Source organism: Dermochelys coriacea, chromosome 6, assembly GCF_009764565.3.
Source record: "Dermochelys coriacea isolate rDerCor1 chromosome 6, rDerCor1.pri.v4, whole genome shotgun sequence".
NCBI classification, from domain to species: domain Eukaryota; kingdom Metazoa; phylum Chordata; order Testudines; family Dermochelyidae; genus Dermochelys; species Dermochelys coriacea.
In genome coordinates this window covers 64,781,458-64,795,990 of record NC_050073.1, presented here as the reverse complement: position 1 = coordinate 64,795,990, position 14,533 = coordinate 64,781,458, and the positions used below count along the sequence as shown (strand labels likewise).

The window sequence follows — 14,533 nt, the reverse complement described above, 5'->3', positions numbered from 1 at the left end:
GCAACTTCCACGGATAGTGGAGTTTCCGACTTTGTTTCAACTTATAACATTTTGACTCTTAGACGTTTTGTTTCATCTTTAAATTAACAGAACCCTATCCTGTAACCCTTACTCATACTAAGTATTCCCATAGAAGCAAATAAACTACAAAAAAGACGGATTATCTCTTGCTTCTCTCTTATTTTAGATAATATATATTTATGGCAAAATCTGTTCTGCCCTTTTATATTATAGTATAAGAATACATATTACACAGGAACTGTGGATATTGATTGCAATTCATCTATTGGCTTACCAATTTTTCATCATCTTTGGAGGTGATCACATTTTACTCTAAGATTCAAAATATTCTATTGTGAACAGAAATTTGATACAATGGAGAAGGGGAATGAGTTTCCAAAAACATTTTTCTGGCTACTCATAAGAACTTGGAGTTTAGACTAGTCCCACACTACTTATACTGAAATCCCTGCACTGGGCTGAAAATTCACCATTCTGATTCTTCTATATCCTTAAATACCACAGTACTGGCAATGACCTACCAAATTCACAGTCCATTTTGGTCAATTTCACAGTCATAGGGTTTTAAAAAAATCATATAATTCATGATTTCAGCTATTAAAATCTGAAATTTCATGGTGCTGTAACTTTAGGGGCCCTGACCAAAAAAGGAGTTGTGGTGGGGGGGGTCATAAGATTATCCCAGGGGTTGTGGTACTGCTACCCGTACTTCTGTGCCGCTGCTGGTGCGATGCTACCATCAGAGCTGGGCCGCCGGAGATCAGCAGCTGATGGCCAGAAGCCCAGCTCTGAAGGCAGAGCCGCCACCACCAGCAGCAGCACAGAAGGATGGCATGGTCTGGTATTGCCACTCTTACTTCTGCACTGCTGCCTTCAGAGCCGAGCCCTTGATCAGCAGTCGCCACTCTCTGGCCACTCAGCTCTGAAGGCAGTAGTGCAGAAGTAAGGACGGCAATACCATACCATCCTACCCTTATTTCTGCGCTGCTGTGACGGGGCGCTACCTTTAGCGCCGGGTGCCCAGCCACCCCTCTCTTGCTGCCCAGCTCTGAAGACAGTACAAAAGTAAGGATGGCAATACCAGGATTCCCCCTGCAACTCCCATTTGGGTCAAACCCCCCCAGTTTGAAAAATGCTGGTCTCCCCCATGAAATCTGTATGTATAGGGTAAAAGCACACAGAAGACCAGATTTCACAGGGGGAAGACTGGATTTCACAGTCCATGATGCATTTTTCATGGCTGGGAATTTGGTAGGGCCCTAGCAAAGAATGAAACCGTCATTTTAGGCCTTGTCTAGGGAAGAAAACTTGCTAACTGTACGAAACTGTGGAAAAACCTGAGTGTCTCTGGATTAAGTTTAGAAGTGTGTGCAACAAGAGTGATGTCATGGTGGGAGTCTGCTATAGACCACCGGACCAGGGAGATGAGGTGGATGAGGCTTTCTTCCGGCAACTCACGGAAGCTACTAGATCGCATGCCCTGATTCTCATGGGTGACTTTAATTTTCCTGATATCTGCTGGGAGAGCAATACAGCGGTGCATAGACAATCCAGGAAGTTTTTGGAAAGCGTAGGGGACAATTTCCTGGTGCAAGTGCTAGGGGAGCCAACTAGGGGGAGCGCTTTTCTTGACCTGCTGCTCACAAACCGGGTAGAATTAGTGGGGGAAGCAAAAGTGGATGGGAATCTGGGAGGCAGTGACCATGAGTTGGTTGAGTTCAGGATCCTGACGCAGGGAAGAAAGGTAAGCAGCAGGATACGGACCCTGGACTTCAGGAAAGCAGACTTTGACTCCCTCAGGGAACAGATGGCCAGGATCCCCTGGGGGACTAACATGAAAGGGAAGGGAGTCCAGGAGAGCTGGCTGTATTTCAAGGAATCCCTGTTGAGGTTACAGGGACAAACCATCCCGATGAGTCGAAAGAATAGTAAATATGGCAGGCGACCAGCTTGGCTTAATGGTGAAATCCTAGCGGATCTTAAACATAAAAAAGAAGCTTACAAGAAGTGGAAGGTTGGACATATGACCAGGGAAGAGTATAAAAATATTGCTCGGGCATGTAGGAAAGATATCAGGAGGGCCAAATCGCACCTGGAGCTGCAGCTAGCAAGAGATGTCAAGAGTAACAAGAAGGGTTTCTTCAGGTATGTTGGCAACAAGAAGAAAGCCAAGGAAAGTGTGGGCCCCTTACTGAATGAGGGAGGCAAGCTAGTGACAGAGGATGTGGAAAAAGCTAATGTACTCAATGCTTTTTTTGCCTCTGTTTTCACTAACAAGGTCAGCTCCCAGACTGCTGTGCTGGGCAACACAAAATGGGGAAGAGATGGCCAGCCCTCTGTAGAGATAGAGGTGGTTAGGGACTATTTAGAAAAGCTGGACGTGCACAAGTCCATGGGGCCGGACGAATTGCATCCGAGAGTGCTGAAGGAATTGGCGGCTGTGATTGCAGAGCCCTTGGCCATTATCTTTGAAAACTCGTGGCGAACGGGGGAAGTCCCGGATGACTGGAAAAAGGCTAATGTAGTGCCCATCTTTAAAAAAGGGAAGAAGGAGGATCCTGGGAACTACAGGCCAGTCAGCCTCACCTCAGTCCCTGGAAAAATCATGGAGCAGGTCCTCAAAGAATCAATCCTGAAGCACTTAGAGGAGAGGAAAGTGATCAGGAACAGTCAGCATGGATTCACCAAGGGAAGGTCATGCCTGACTAATCTAATCGCCTTTTATGATGAGATTACTTGTTCTGTGGATGAAGGGAAAGCAGTGGATGTATTGTTTCTTGACTTTAGCAAAGCTTTTGACACGGTCTCCCACTGCATTCTTGTCAGCAAGTTAAGGAAGTATGGGCTGGATGAATGCACTATAAGGTGGGTAGAAAGCTGGCTAGATTGTCGGGCTCAACGGGTAGTGATCAATGGCTCCATGTCTAGTTGGCAGCCGGTGTCAAGTGGAGTGCCCCAGGGGTCGGTCCTGGGGCCCGTTTTGTTCAATATCTTCATAAATGATCTGGAGGATGGTGTGGATTGCACTCTCAGCAAATTTGCGGATGATACTAAACTGGGAGGAGTGGTAGATACGCTGGAGGGGAGGGATAGGATACAGAAGGACCTAGACAAATTGGAGGATTGGGCCAAAAGAAATCTAATGAGGTTCAATAAGGATAAGTGCAGGGTCCTGCACTTAGGATGGAAGAATCCAATGCACCGCTACAGACTAGGGACCGAATGGCTCGGCAGCAGTTCTGCGGAAAAGGACCTAGGGGTGACAGTGGACGAGAAGCTGGATATGAGTCAGCAGTGTGCCCTTGTTGCCAAGAAGGCCAATGGCATTTTGGGATGTATAAGTAGGGGCATAGCGAGCAGATCGAGGGACGTGATCGTTCCCCTCTATTCGACACTGGTGAGGCCTCATCTGGAGTACTGTGTCCAGTTTTGGGCCCCACACTACAGGAAGGATGTGGATAAATTGGAAAGAGTACAACGAAGGGCAACGAAAATGATTAGGGGTCTAGAGCACATGACTTATGAGGAGAGGCTGAGGGAGCTGGGATTGTTTAGTCTGCAGAAGAGAAGAATGAGGGGGGATTTGATAGCTGCTTTCAACTACCTGAAAGGGGGTTTCAAAGAGGATGGCTCTAGACTGTTCTCAATGGTAGCAGATGACAGAACGAGGAGTAATGGTCTCAAGTTGCAATGGGGGAGGTTTAGATTGGATATTAGGAAAAACTTTTTCACTAAGAGGGTGGTGAAACACTGGAATGCGTTACCTAGGGAGGTGGTAGAATCTCCTTCCTTAGAGGTTTTTAAGGTCAGGCTTGACAAAGCCCTGGCTGGGATGATTTAACTGGGACTTGGTCCTGCTTTGAGCAGGGGGTTGGACTAGATGACCTTCTGGGGTCCCTTTCAACCCTGATATTCTATGATTCTATGATTCTATGATTCTAACTAGAAAATGAGAAATCAACCTAATTACACCCCAATATAGATACACTTAAACCAGTTGAAATGGTGTTTAAACGGACTTAGTTTGACATGGTAAGCTGAGTCTCTCAGGCACCAAGCCAACAAAGGAACAGGAAAGAGGCACTCTTTCCCAATTGATCATCACGAACTGCACTTACAACTGGTATTTTATTGCGAGGGCATCTATTTTTGTTTAAATGACAAAGTTTGCTTTTTCCTTACATTCTATGACCCCCTCCACCTCTCCTCTTCATGAATTTTATTAAAGTGCTTTTATATTTCCATAGCCCCTTTCATTCAGAAAGATCCCAACAGGCTCTAGAAAATTAAACATGTGCAGAGGGATCATTGAGGGACTAACACATCTGGGGGAATACCCAGAGCCGTCACAGCCTGTCCCAAAGCCTTGGAGTACACCTTTGTGCTGTGCATCTATGGCTCAGAGCAAGGGCATTGGAACATTCCCAAAAGTGGGCAGGGACTGAGGCCCCCACCCCGAGGCTCTGTCCCTCCTCTTCCCCCCAAGACCCGGCCCCTGGCCAAGCCGGAAGCCATAACAGGGCCAGGGAGTCTGCCCCCTCCCCCAACCAGAGTGAGGGGGGGCCAAAAGCAGCCCCGTGCCCGTGTCCCCACCCCCAGCCTCCTTGCCCAGGGCAGATGGAGGGACCCGCTTCCCACGTGGCTCTCCCCAACCTGGCTGGGGGCCAGGTCTTGGAGCTGCAGCCCAGCCAGCTATGGGGAGCCGCAGCGATCCCTCCACCTGCCCACAGTGCAGGGGACCCAAGAACAGCAGCCCCCAGCTCGTGCCTTGGCCCCCCGCCCAGGGCAGGTGGAGGGTCTGCAGCTCCGCACAGCAGCCCACATGGCTCTTACCAGGGCTGGGCTGCAGCTCCGAGGCACCGGAGCCGGGTCAGCGCAAGCCATGAGGGCAGCTGTGGGGAGCTGGCACAGAGTCAGCTCATCACCTCCACCTGCTGTGGGCCAGGAGCCCGGGGGCAGGAACATGAGCTGGGGGATGTGCGGCTCCCACAACTGCCCTGGCTGCCTGGCGAAGCAATAGGGGAAAAGAGAAGGGGAAGGGAGTGGGGTCCACCCTGGCGAAAAGTTGACGGGCCAGGCCCGTCCATTTTCAAAAAGTGGGAGGGTCCGGGCCCCCCCTTTCCAGCACCACTGGCTCAGAGCCCTGACACCAGTAGCCTGCCTGCAAGGATAGGTCTCACCCTGGTTCTCAGAAGCCTACTTGCTCATTACAGGGTGACATCAACAGCCCTCCCAGTCCAAAGTCTCCCCAAATCTGTCCTTGCTAAATTCTTAGCTACCAGACACTGACTTTTCCACTAAGGAAGCTAACCCCCTACTCATCAGCTTACTTTGGCCCCCAACACTCCAGATAGTTTGCACACCAGAGTCCTGCACGGGGTAAAAATAAACAAAGTTTATTTAATTGAAAACACATATTCAAAGATGAAATATAAAGGAAAAGCAAACAGAAAAGTTACACAAAAAACAAATATACAGATGCAACCTCAGGCTTTACACTTCCATATTAGATAAAATCCCAAATCTCATACTAGTTATCTATTGTCTTTAATCATTTTCCCAGCATACCACCTAGCTGCAGGGGGGATCCAGCATTTCATGGATGGCTGTCCCTCAGAACTTGTCTACACTCAATGCTGCTTCAGGGTAGACATTACCTACAACAAAGGGAGGAGGGGGAGGGTTCTCCCCTCAGCATAGCTACCAAGAGGAAGTAGCTAGGTGGATGGAAGAATTCTTCCGTCAACCCTGCGCTGTAGGGGTTGACCTAATTTCCTAGTGTAGACCAGCCCTTAGTTTCTGGATGCTTTTCAGTTCAAAACCTTAACCATGTAAAGCATTTGGGGTGGGGAGGAGTGGGGGGAGTTGTTCATTCACTATAGATACTCAACGTGGGCAAAACTCCCTCCTTTCTTAGGCCAGTGGCTCTCAACCTTTCCAGACTACTGTACCCCTTTTAGTAGCCTGATTTGTCTTGCATACCCACAAGTTTCACCTCACTTAAAAACTACTTGCTTACAAAAATCAGACCTAAAAATGCAAAAAAGTGTCACAGCACACTATGACTGAAAAATTGCTCACTTCCTCATTTTTACCATATAATTATAAAATAAATCAATTGGAATATAAATGTTGTACTTACATTTCAGTGTATCGTATATGGACGCAGTATAAACAAGTGATTCTCCATATGAAATTTTAGTTTGAACTGACTTCGCTAGTGCTTTTCATGTAGCTTGTTGTAAAACTAGGCAAATATCTAGATGCGATGACTGGTGCCTCCCCATATTTGCCGGCTGGGGGCAAGGTCTTGGAGCTGCAGCCCGGCCAGCTATGGGGAGCCGCAGCGATCCCTCCACCTGCCCACAGTGCACAGGGCCCAAGGACAGCAGCCCCCAGCTCCCCATTACCTGCTGGGGGAGGCTCTGTCCTCCTGCTGCGCCAGCTCCCCCTCAGCACGTTCAGCTTCTCTCTCTGGCAGCGAGGCCTGGGCAGGGAGAGGAACGGAGCTACTCCTGGTTGCTGCTCTGTGCAGTGTGGCCAACTACCTGGGAGAGAGCCTGGTGGGGGGGAACAGTAGCAGCAGCCTGCTCCCTGCCTGGGCTCGGCTTCTGGGGACAAGGACCAAATGTACTGAGGGGGCTCCAGCTCGCTCAGCCATTGTCCCCAGAAGCTGAACCTGGTCAGGGGGCAGCCTGCCGCCGCCACCACCAGGCACTCTCCCAGGCAGCTGCTGTGCTGTACCAGGCAGCATCCCAGCAGCTCAAATAAGCTCTGGCCCCACCCTTCTGCTCCCAACCCCAGACCAGCTTCTCAGGAGCGCATTTGACCTTGCATACTCCCCAATGCGTTGCCTTAAGATGTATCCCCTTGACGACCTCTGCATTCCTGCAGGGGTACATGTACCTCCTGGTTGAGAACCACCGTCTCAGACTTTGTCTATACTACAAAATTAAGTAATTACAGCAGTTTTTCGTGTCCACACTAGCACCTTCTGTTGGATTGCATCCTCACCAGGAGCACTTCCACTGACTGAAGTGGGGCACTGTGTGGCACTGACAGCTGGAGCCTCCCCACCCCAGGGCTAGCAGCCTGAAGGCCCAGTGTCACCTCCCAGTGAAGGATTGAGCGGGGGAGCACCTGGCTGCCTCTCACTGAGGGATTGGGGGAAGGGGGGGAAGAGGAGAGGCAATTCCTGACCAGGAAGCAGCAACAGCAAGGCATCTTCCATAATGGTCACATCCTGTGGAAAGTGTGGGGACAGGAATGATTATTAGCCCCCCCTACAGTGCTGGCTCTCCCCAAGAGCCATATGCCCAGTGTACAGCAGGGTCCGGGAAGAGTGATTTACCCTGTGGCTACTCACCATTTTGGGGGTCTTGTGGCTCATGGGTGCTTGCCTGGGATCAGCCAGTTAATGATAGGTGTGTGAATACTGGCTGAGTTTTAAATCACTGAATCAGTGTTGTGTGTGTTGCAAATAATACTGCTTCTGTAAAATGTTGCATTTAAACTTCACAGAGATGACCTTGGGAGCCTAGCCTCCCTCTTTGTTATCAGTGGCTGAATGGCGAGGCAGAATTAGAAAGTGGCCAAGAAGAACTAAGGAGGACTTTCTGCATGATGCACTCTGCCTCCGAGAAACAAGAATTGAAGGAGTGTCGGGACAGCAAGAAGAGGTACCGAAAGGAGAACGTGGCTCTCCAGAAAGAAGCCATGGAGCAGGTCTTAAAGGATATGGAGTACCAAGAAGACAGGTCGAGACGATACTAGCACTGCAAACTGAGCAGCTCCACGCCCGCCCACCCCTCAGCTGCTGTCACAAAACTCTTTCCCATGCACCCCCCAGACACCGCCAACACACTTTTATTCACCTCCTGGCTTCAGTCTGTACCAGTGACATTCCACTCCTCCCCCTCATAGTCCTGCACTGCGGACTCCCACTACCCACTGCACTCAACACCCATCCCTCTGCAGTTTGGCCCTGCTGAAGTACAGTACCCACTGTATTGTACTCCAAAGGAAAAAGGTTGGATATGATGCCTGGACATACACAAACCTTTAGCAGTCCCGGGACCCCTCCTCCTTCTAGGACCTTCCCTTCCCCCATCCCCCTTGCTGCTGCTGGGTTTTTTTGTTTTTGTGTGACTCTTTCCTCCGGTTGTCTTTTATTAAAAGAATTGTTGGTTTGAAAGCATTCTATTAATTGAAAGCTAAGAACCCTACAAAGCAACGCACAAATTACGTTAAACCCCCTTATTGCATTATGTGCACCAATCACCTCCTAACAATACAAGCACTGCAATCCTGAGCATAGCAACAAACATTAGAAGCAATGCATCACGGATCACTGGAACAGGACCCAGGATGCCCCACGACCCCCTCCGCTTTCCCACAAGTCTTAGCAGCAGAAGAGAAACAGGTGCTCTGAGGGTTAGCTGCCCAGAGTGCACCGCTCTGGATACCATTGCAAGTTCCGCAACTGTGAACACTATTGCGCAGGCAGCTGACAGTGTGAACACACAAAAGCGGTTTTCCCTCAGCGCTCTCTGAGCGGTGCTGTAACTGTCAGTGCTGTAACTCTGCCAGTGTGGACGTGCCCTTACATTGGTGGGAGCATCACTAGATAGTCACAGTTGGTTGGACATAAGCTACCTTGTCTACAGCTGAGATAATCTAACTCTGTAGTATAGACGCGTCATTACTTTTCCAAAATGGTTTTGTTTTTTTTTCAGTTTCAAATTGTTTCAATGTCTTTCAATTAACTCTAATGGTCCATCAATGTCTTTTCCTGGGCTGTACAATACGTGGGTACTTGAAGCTAGTTTTTGGCTTTGGGAGGTAGCTCTGCCTGATTGCTTCCCCACCCAGCTGTGTGGTGATGCTAAAGTTGCTCCACAGTTACAATTTTCTATACATACACACCCACGTATTCATAATCATGGTCTGTAGACATATCTCGTAATGACTATCAAATTCAGAACATTACCATCTTTCACAAAAGACCTTACTCTACACATTTTAAACTACAGTAATACAGCACGCAATCAGTTGGTTTAACTGCTCATTTGGGAGGGCGGGGGAGAAGCCTGAACCTTTTGTTCTCCTCTTGTAGAATATGGACCCTGATTGTCACAGGGATCATCTACAAAGTTTCATAGAATACCAGGGTTGGAAGGGACCTCAGGAGACCACCTAGTTTGCACAGCAGAGACCAGCTCAGGGTAAAAATAAACACAATTTATGTGATAGAAAAATCACAGATTCAAAGATGAAATAGTAAGGGAAAGCAAACAGAAAAGTTACACAGAAAACAAAAATGCAACCTCCAGTTTTACTCTTTCACATTAGAGAAAATCTCTTTTCTAATACCATTTATCAATTTCTTTCAACAGTTTCTCAGAGAATACTCTAACTATAGGAGGGATGGCAGTATTCATGGACAGCCTTCTGTTGTCCCCCAAGCTCTGAATAAGAGACTTAAGTCCCCAGTCTACTTTAAAAGACTTTTTTTCCTTTCTGTTCATTTTTCCCCCCCTCTCTCAATCCATGGTGACTCATGGTTATTCAGAGTGTGGAAATTCTCTTTCCATTAATCTAATGATCCATCCTTGTCTTTTCCTTGGCTGGACAATAGGTAGTTATTTGAAGCCAGTTTTGTGTAAACACCTGGCTTGGGAGGTTCCCCTCTCCACTTGACTGCTCACAGCCCTGCTGTGAGGTGTAGTTGAAGTTGTTGTATAGATTATGAACACAGTTTTCTAGAACACAAATATACAGATTCATAGCCACAGTCTGTATCCATATCTCATTACTCAGACTTCAAGGCCAGAAGGGACCATCATGATCATCTAGTCTGACTTCCTGCATGTTACAGGCCACTCTGGCAATAGGCTCATATCCTCTGGCTAAGTTACTGAAGTTCTCAAATCTTGATTTAAAGACTTAAAAGGTAAACAAAATCCACCATTTACTCTAGTTCAAACCAGCAAGTTACCCATGTGCCCTGTACTGCAGAGGAAAGTGAAACCCTCCCAGGGTATCTGCCAATCTGACCTGGCAGAAAATTCCTTCCCGACACTAAACATGGTGATTAGTTGGACCCTGAGCATGTGGGAGAGACCCACAAGCCAGATACCTGGGAAAGAATTCTCTGTAGGAACTCAGACCCCTTCCTCTATAGTATTCCATCTCCAGTCGTTGGAGATATTTGCTAATAGCAGTCACAGATGGGCCACATGCCATTGTAGGCAATATCATACCATCCCCTCCATAGGCTTGTCAAACTGAGACTTAAAACAAGTTAGGGTTTTTGCCCCCACTACTCCCCTTGGAAGCCATACCATCAAGTTCAGAACATTACAAGTTTTCATAAAAGACCTTACTCAATACACTTTTATAATACAGTACCACCATATGCAATCAGCTGGGTTAACTTCTCATTTTGGGGGTTTAAACCTGCTCTTCCCATGGGGTGTGTCACCCCTCTTATGAGTTTGGTGCTGGAGTTTTGGCCATTGGCCATAACATAAGCTTCACCTTTGCCCCTCCTTTCTAGATAGGATGTCAGATACCTTGTTCTCCTGCCACAATATGTTTAATCTCTATATCATACTCCAGTAAAGTTATGCTTCAGCATAGCAATCTGGAGTCGGTTCCTTTTGTTCTATGGAGCCATATGAATGGCAAATGGTCTGTTAACACCATGAACTAGTTATTGAATAGGTAGCCATATCTGGGTTGTTTTACAGTCCACACGATAGCATAACACACTTTTTCTGTGACAGAGTAATTCTGTTCAGTGAGAGACAGTTGATCAGAAACGGCATGGGACATTTCCTGTTGTTGTCCTCTGTTTGCATCAGTATGGCTCTGAGACCCATGGTGGATGCACCAGTGCAGAATTCAAACATTTTCTTAAAATCTGAACTGGTCAAAATGGATTTCTTGTTTTGTTGTATCAAACTCTTTAGACAGGTGTCTGACCAGAGCACTTTTTCTGGCACAGACTTGTGATAGCAACAATATCACTGAAATCTCCCACATTTTCAATAATAGTTAGCCAGACCTGTAAAAGATTGGACTCATTTTTTTAGTAGTAGGAACAGGTCAATGCGCAATATATCCACTTGCAAGGGATCTAGGTGGATTTGGCCCCCAGGTAAGGAAACCTTGCTAGCCCCATAGTAAACTGACACATTTACTGTGGGCATGTCTACTGCAAACAAAACAAAAAAATGCAGCAGCAAGTCCCAGACCCCAAGTCAACTGACTCAGGCTCACGCTTTGGGATTAAAAATAGCAGTAGAGATGTTTCCACTTGGGCTAGAGCCTGGGCTCTGAAACCTGGTGAGAAGGGTGGGTCTCAGAGCCTGGGTTGCAGCCCGAGTATCAATGTCTATACTGCTAGTTTTAGTCCTGTAGCATGAGCACTGTGCATCAATTGACCTGGACTCAGACTCGCTGGCACCAAATTTATTTATTTTGCAGTGCAGATGTACCTAGTGAGGGCTGCCTCCCTACAAAACCTTCCTCCCATGTGTTTAGTGTTCCTCCCAGGAGTCACTAAATATAGCAATATCATCTATGTAGCTGAAAGCAAAGTCCTGGAACCCATGTAATACCCAATTAACCAGGCTCTGGAATGCAACACCTCTATTAATTAATTCAAAGAATAGCACTGTGGCACAGAGGCCCATTGGTGGTTCACTACCCTGTGTCAGCAACTCGTCAGGCCTGACGTATTCACTACAACCAACATGCTGTAATGATATATACTCAACAGGTGGCATGTAAAGTATATCACTGGAAAACTAACAACTCACCAATCATTAATATTATTGCATGGCATATGTACCGGTAACATTCAAAATTACAAACATTCTGAAATTCTTTTCCTAAAATGTGGGACAAGCAGGATATAAGGTACCTATCCTAGGCAAAGAATGTGGTTGTGCCTGCTGGAGTCACTGTGCAAAAACTAACTGGGTGGTGAAAGCCAGGGTATGACCTGCATGCTTGTAGGCTCGCTGCTGGTGTCAGTGTTATGAGTCACAGTGGTATAGCATTTAGAGCACCCACAGTTACAGGGCAGGTGGTGACAACCTCTTACTGGTCTGGGTTGAACTCCAAAGAATCAAGAGTACCTTAAACTCAAAAAGTCTAAAATCAGAAACGAATGCAGACTTCTTCCGTGACTCAGTGTCCAAAGGAATTTTCTAGTATCCCTAGGTTAAATCCACAGTAATTAGATATGCTTAGCAGAGCTAAACATTTAATATACCTCCACACAAGGCATAGGGTAAGTAACTGAACTATAAGAGCATTAAGTTTTCTATAATACACACATACACACACACAAACAAACTTATGTTTGTCAAACTTATGTATGTACGGTCAACGTTCCCTCTAATTTTTGACAGGCCGTGTGTGCAAGAAATTTCTTCTGTACAAATTGTGCTTCTGTGCAAATTTTTGTGCACGCGGTGTTTTGCTGTGTGCCCGGGGTTTAGGATCTGTGTGCGAACGCATACACGCACAGCTTAGAGGGAAAAGCAGGTATGGTCTTTCTTGGGGACTAGGACAACTGGGGAAACGCAACTACTGCAATTTTATGTCTAGCATGCTTTCTTTGCACCTCCTCCTCGATCCATTCCCTCATTGTCCCTGGTGTTCTGTAAACCCTGTTAGTTACTGGGTGTACCTTATTGGTATCAATGTGATGCTCTCTCAAGTGAATTTGTTAGAAAGTGTCCTTTTTTGGCTTTGTAACACAGCCATGACTTCCTTATTAGTGGGATTAACTCTTCACTTACATTAATCCTCTCTAAAGAGGTGTCCCCCCTATTCTCAGAAATTAAGTCTAGGAGAGGCAATACATTGTGGTCCTCACCTGCACAGCACATCATGTTCACCACAGCCTCCCTGTTATGGTAAGCTTTCAATCTGTTAATACATACCCTTTGGGGTGGGTCTTGACCATAGGGTTTCTGTACTTTGTAAGTGACTTCATTTCATCTATCACCCCAAAGAGACCCTCCCATGAGTTCTACATTTTATGCTTTTTTACAGGGGTTCATACCAGAACCATATCACCTACATCAAAGACTCTCTCACTAAGCTTTTTGTACAGACTGACTTTCTCCAAGGTGATGCTGTTCAATATCTCTGCCCTGAACTTAGATACAAATTCAGCCACTGGTTCCCCATCTGTGTCAATGTTACCGTCCCAGAAATCTCTGACCAGATCTAGGGGCTTTTCACCTTCCTTCTGTATCAGAGGTCAAATGGGGCAAACCCTGTCAATTCTTACGGTACTTCTTTGTAAGCAAACAATAGGTAAAGCAGTAGCACATTCCAGTCCCTTGCCTTCCATACATTAGCATGGACAAAGTGGGTTTCAACTAGCTCATTTGTTTCTGGATGATATGAGACAGGCTTTAATGGATTTACCCCACACCTTTTCCACAACTGAGAGTATATGTGGGACATGAAACACTGTCAGATTGTGGGTCAAATTTCTTTTGGAAAACCCAGCCTAGTAAATATGTAAAGGACTTGCACAGTTGCCACTGTTTCTGCTTCTATATTAGCTAGGGCTGCTGCCTCTGGGTATCTGGTAGCAAAGTTAACTACCGCCAATATATATTTTTCCTGTTTTTGGATGGCTTAGGAACTGGACCAGTAATGGCCATTGCAAGCCTATGGAATGCTTCTCCAATTACAGGTAATAGTTGCAATGAGACTTTATAAAGACCTATAGCCTTTTTCTGCTTTTGGCACACATCACAGGTCTTAGAGCAAGGTTGTACAACTTATGGCCTGTGGGCTGCACAGATCCCACCAGAGCATTGCGGAAGGCCCACAGCCTGTTCAACACAATATATTAACTGCCAATTCATTAGCATTTTGTCATGTTTACATCATTTTAGTTTACACAAGTGTGTAAATAGACAATACTATACATAGCTTGTTTCTATCTAAATAAATATAAAACAAGTTGAATTTAAAATATAAATTAATACAGGTGACTTTAAATCTTATTACAGTAGGTAGAATCTGTTTGGCCCACACAAGCTTGTGCTTAGGTTTACGAAGCTCTCCTATGTAATAAAGTTGGGCACCATGGTCAGAGTATCCCTTTATTTCTAGATTTATACCATGCCAAAAAAAAACAATTTTCGGAAGCCTTTCAAATGTCCTCTCTACTCCTAGATGTCCAGCAAATGGACCAGGGGTGGCCACCCTGTGGCTCCGGAGCCACATGCAGCTCTTCAGAAGCCAATATTGGCTCCTTGAATAGGCACTGACTCTGGGGCTGGAGCTACAGGCGCCAACTTTCCAATGTGCCGGGGGTGCTCACTGCTCAACCCCTAGCTCAGCCACAAGCCCTGCCCCAACTCCACCCCTTCCCCTGAGCCTGCCATGCCCTCGCTCTTCCCCCCCACCCTGAGCCTCCTGCACACTATGAAACAGCTGATCAGCAGGTGTGGGGAGGGAGGGGGAGGTGCTG

At 46.7% G+C, this 14,533-nt stretch overlaps 1 protein-coding gene across 1 annotated transcript in view; it reads right to left on the bottom strand.

Moving 5' to 3' along the window:
- LOC119857450 (cytosolic phospholipase A2 zeta-like) overlaps nt 1–14,533 on the bottom strand; it is a 58,629-nt gene that overhangs the window by 43,098 nt on the left and 998 nt on the right. The window lies entirely within an intron of this gene.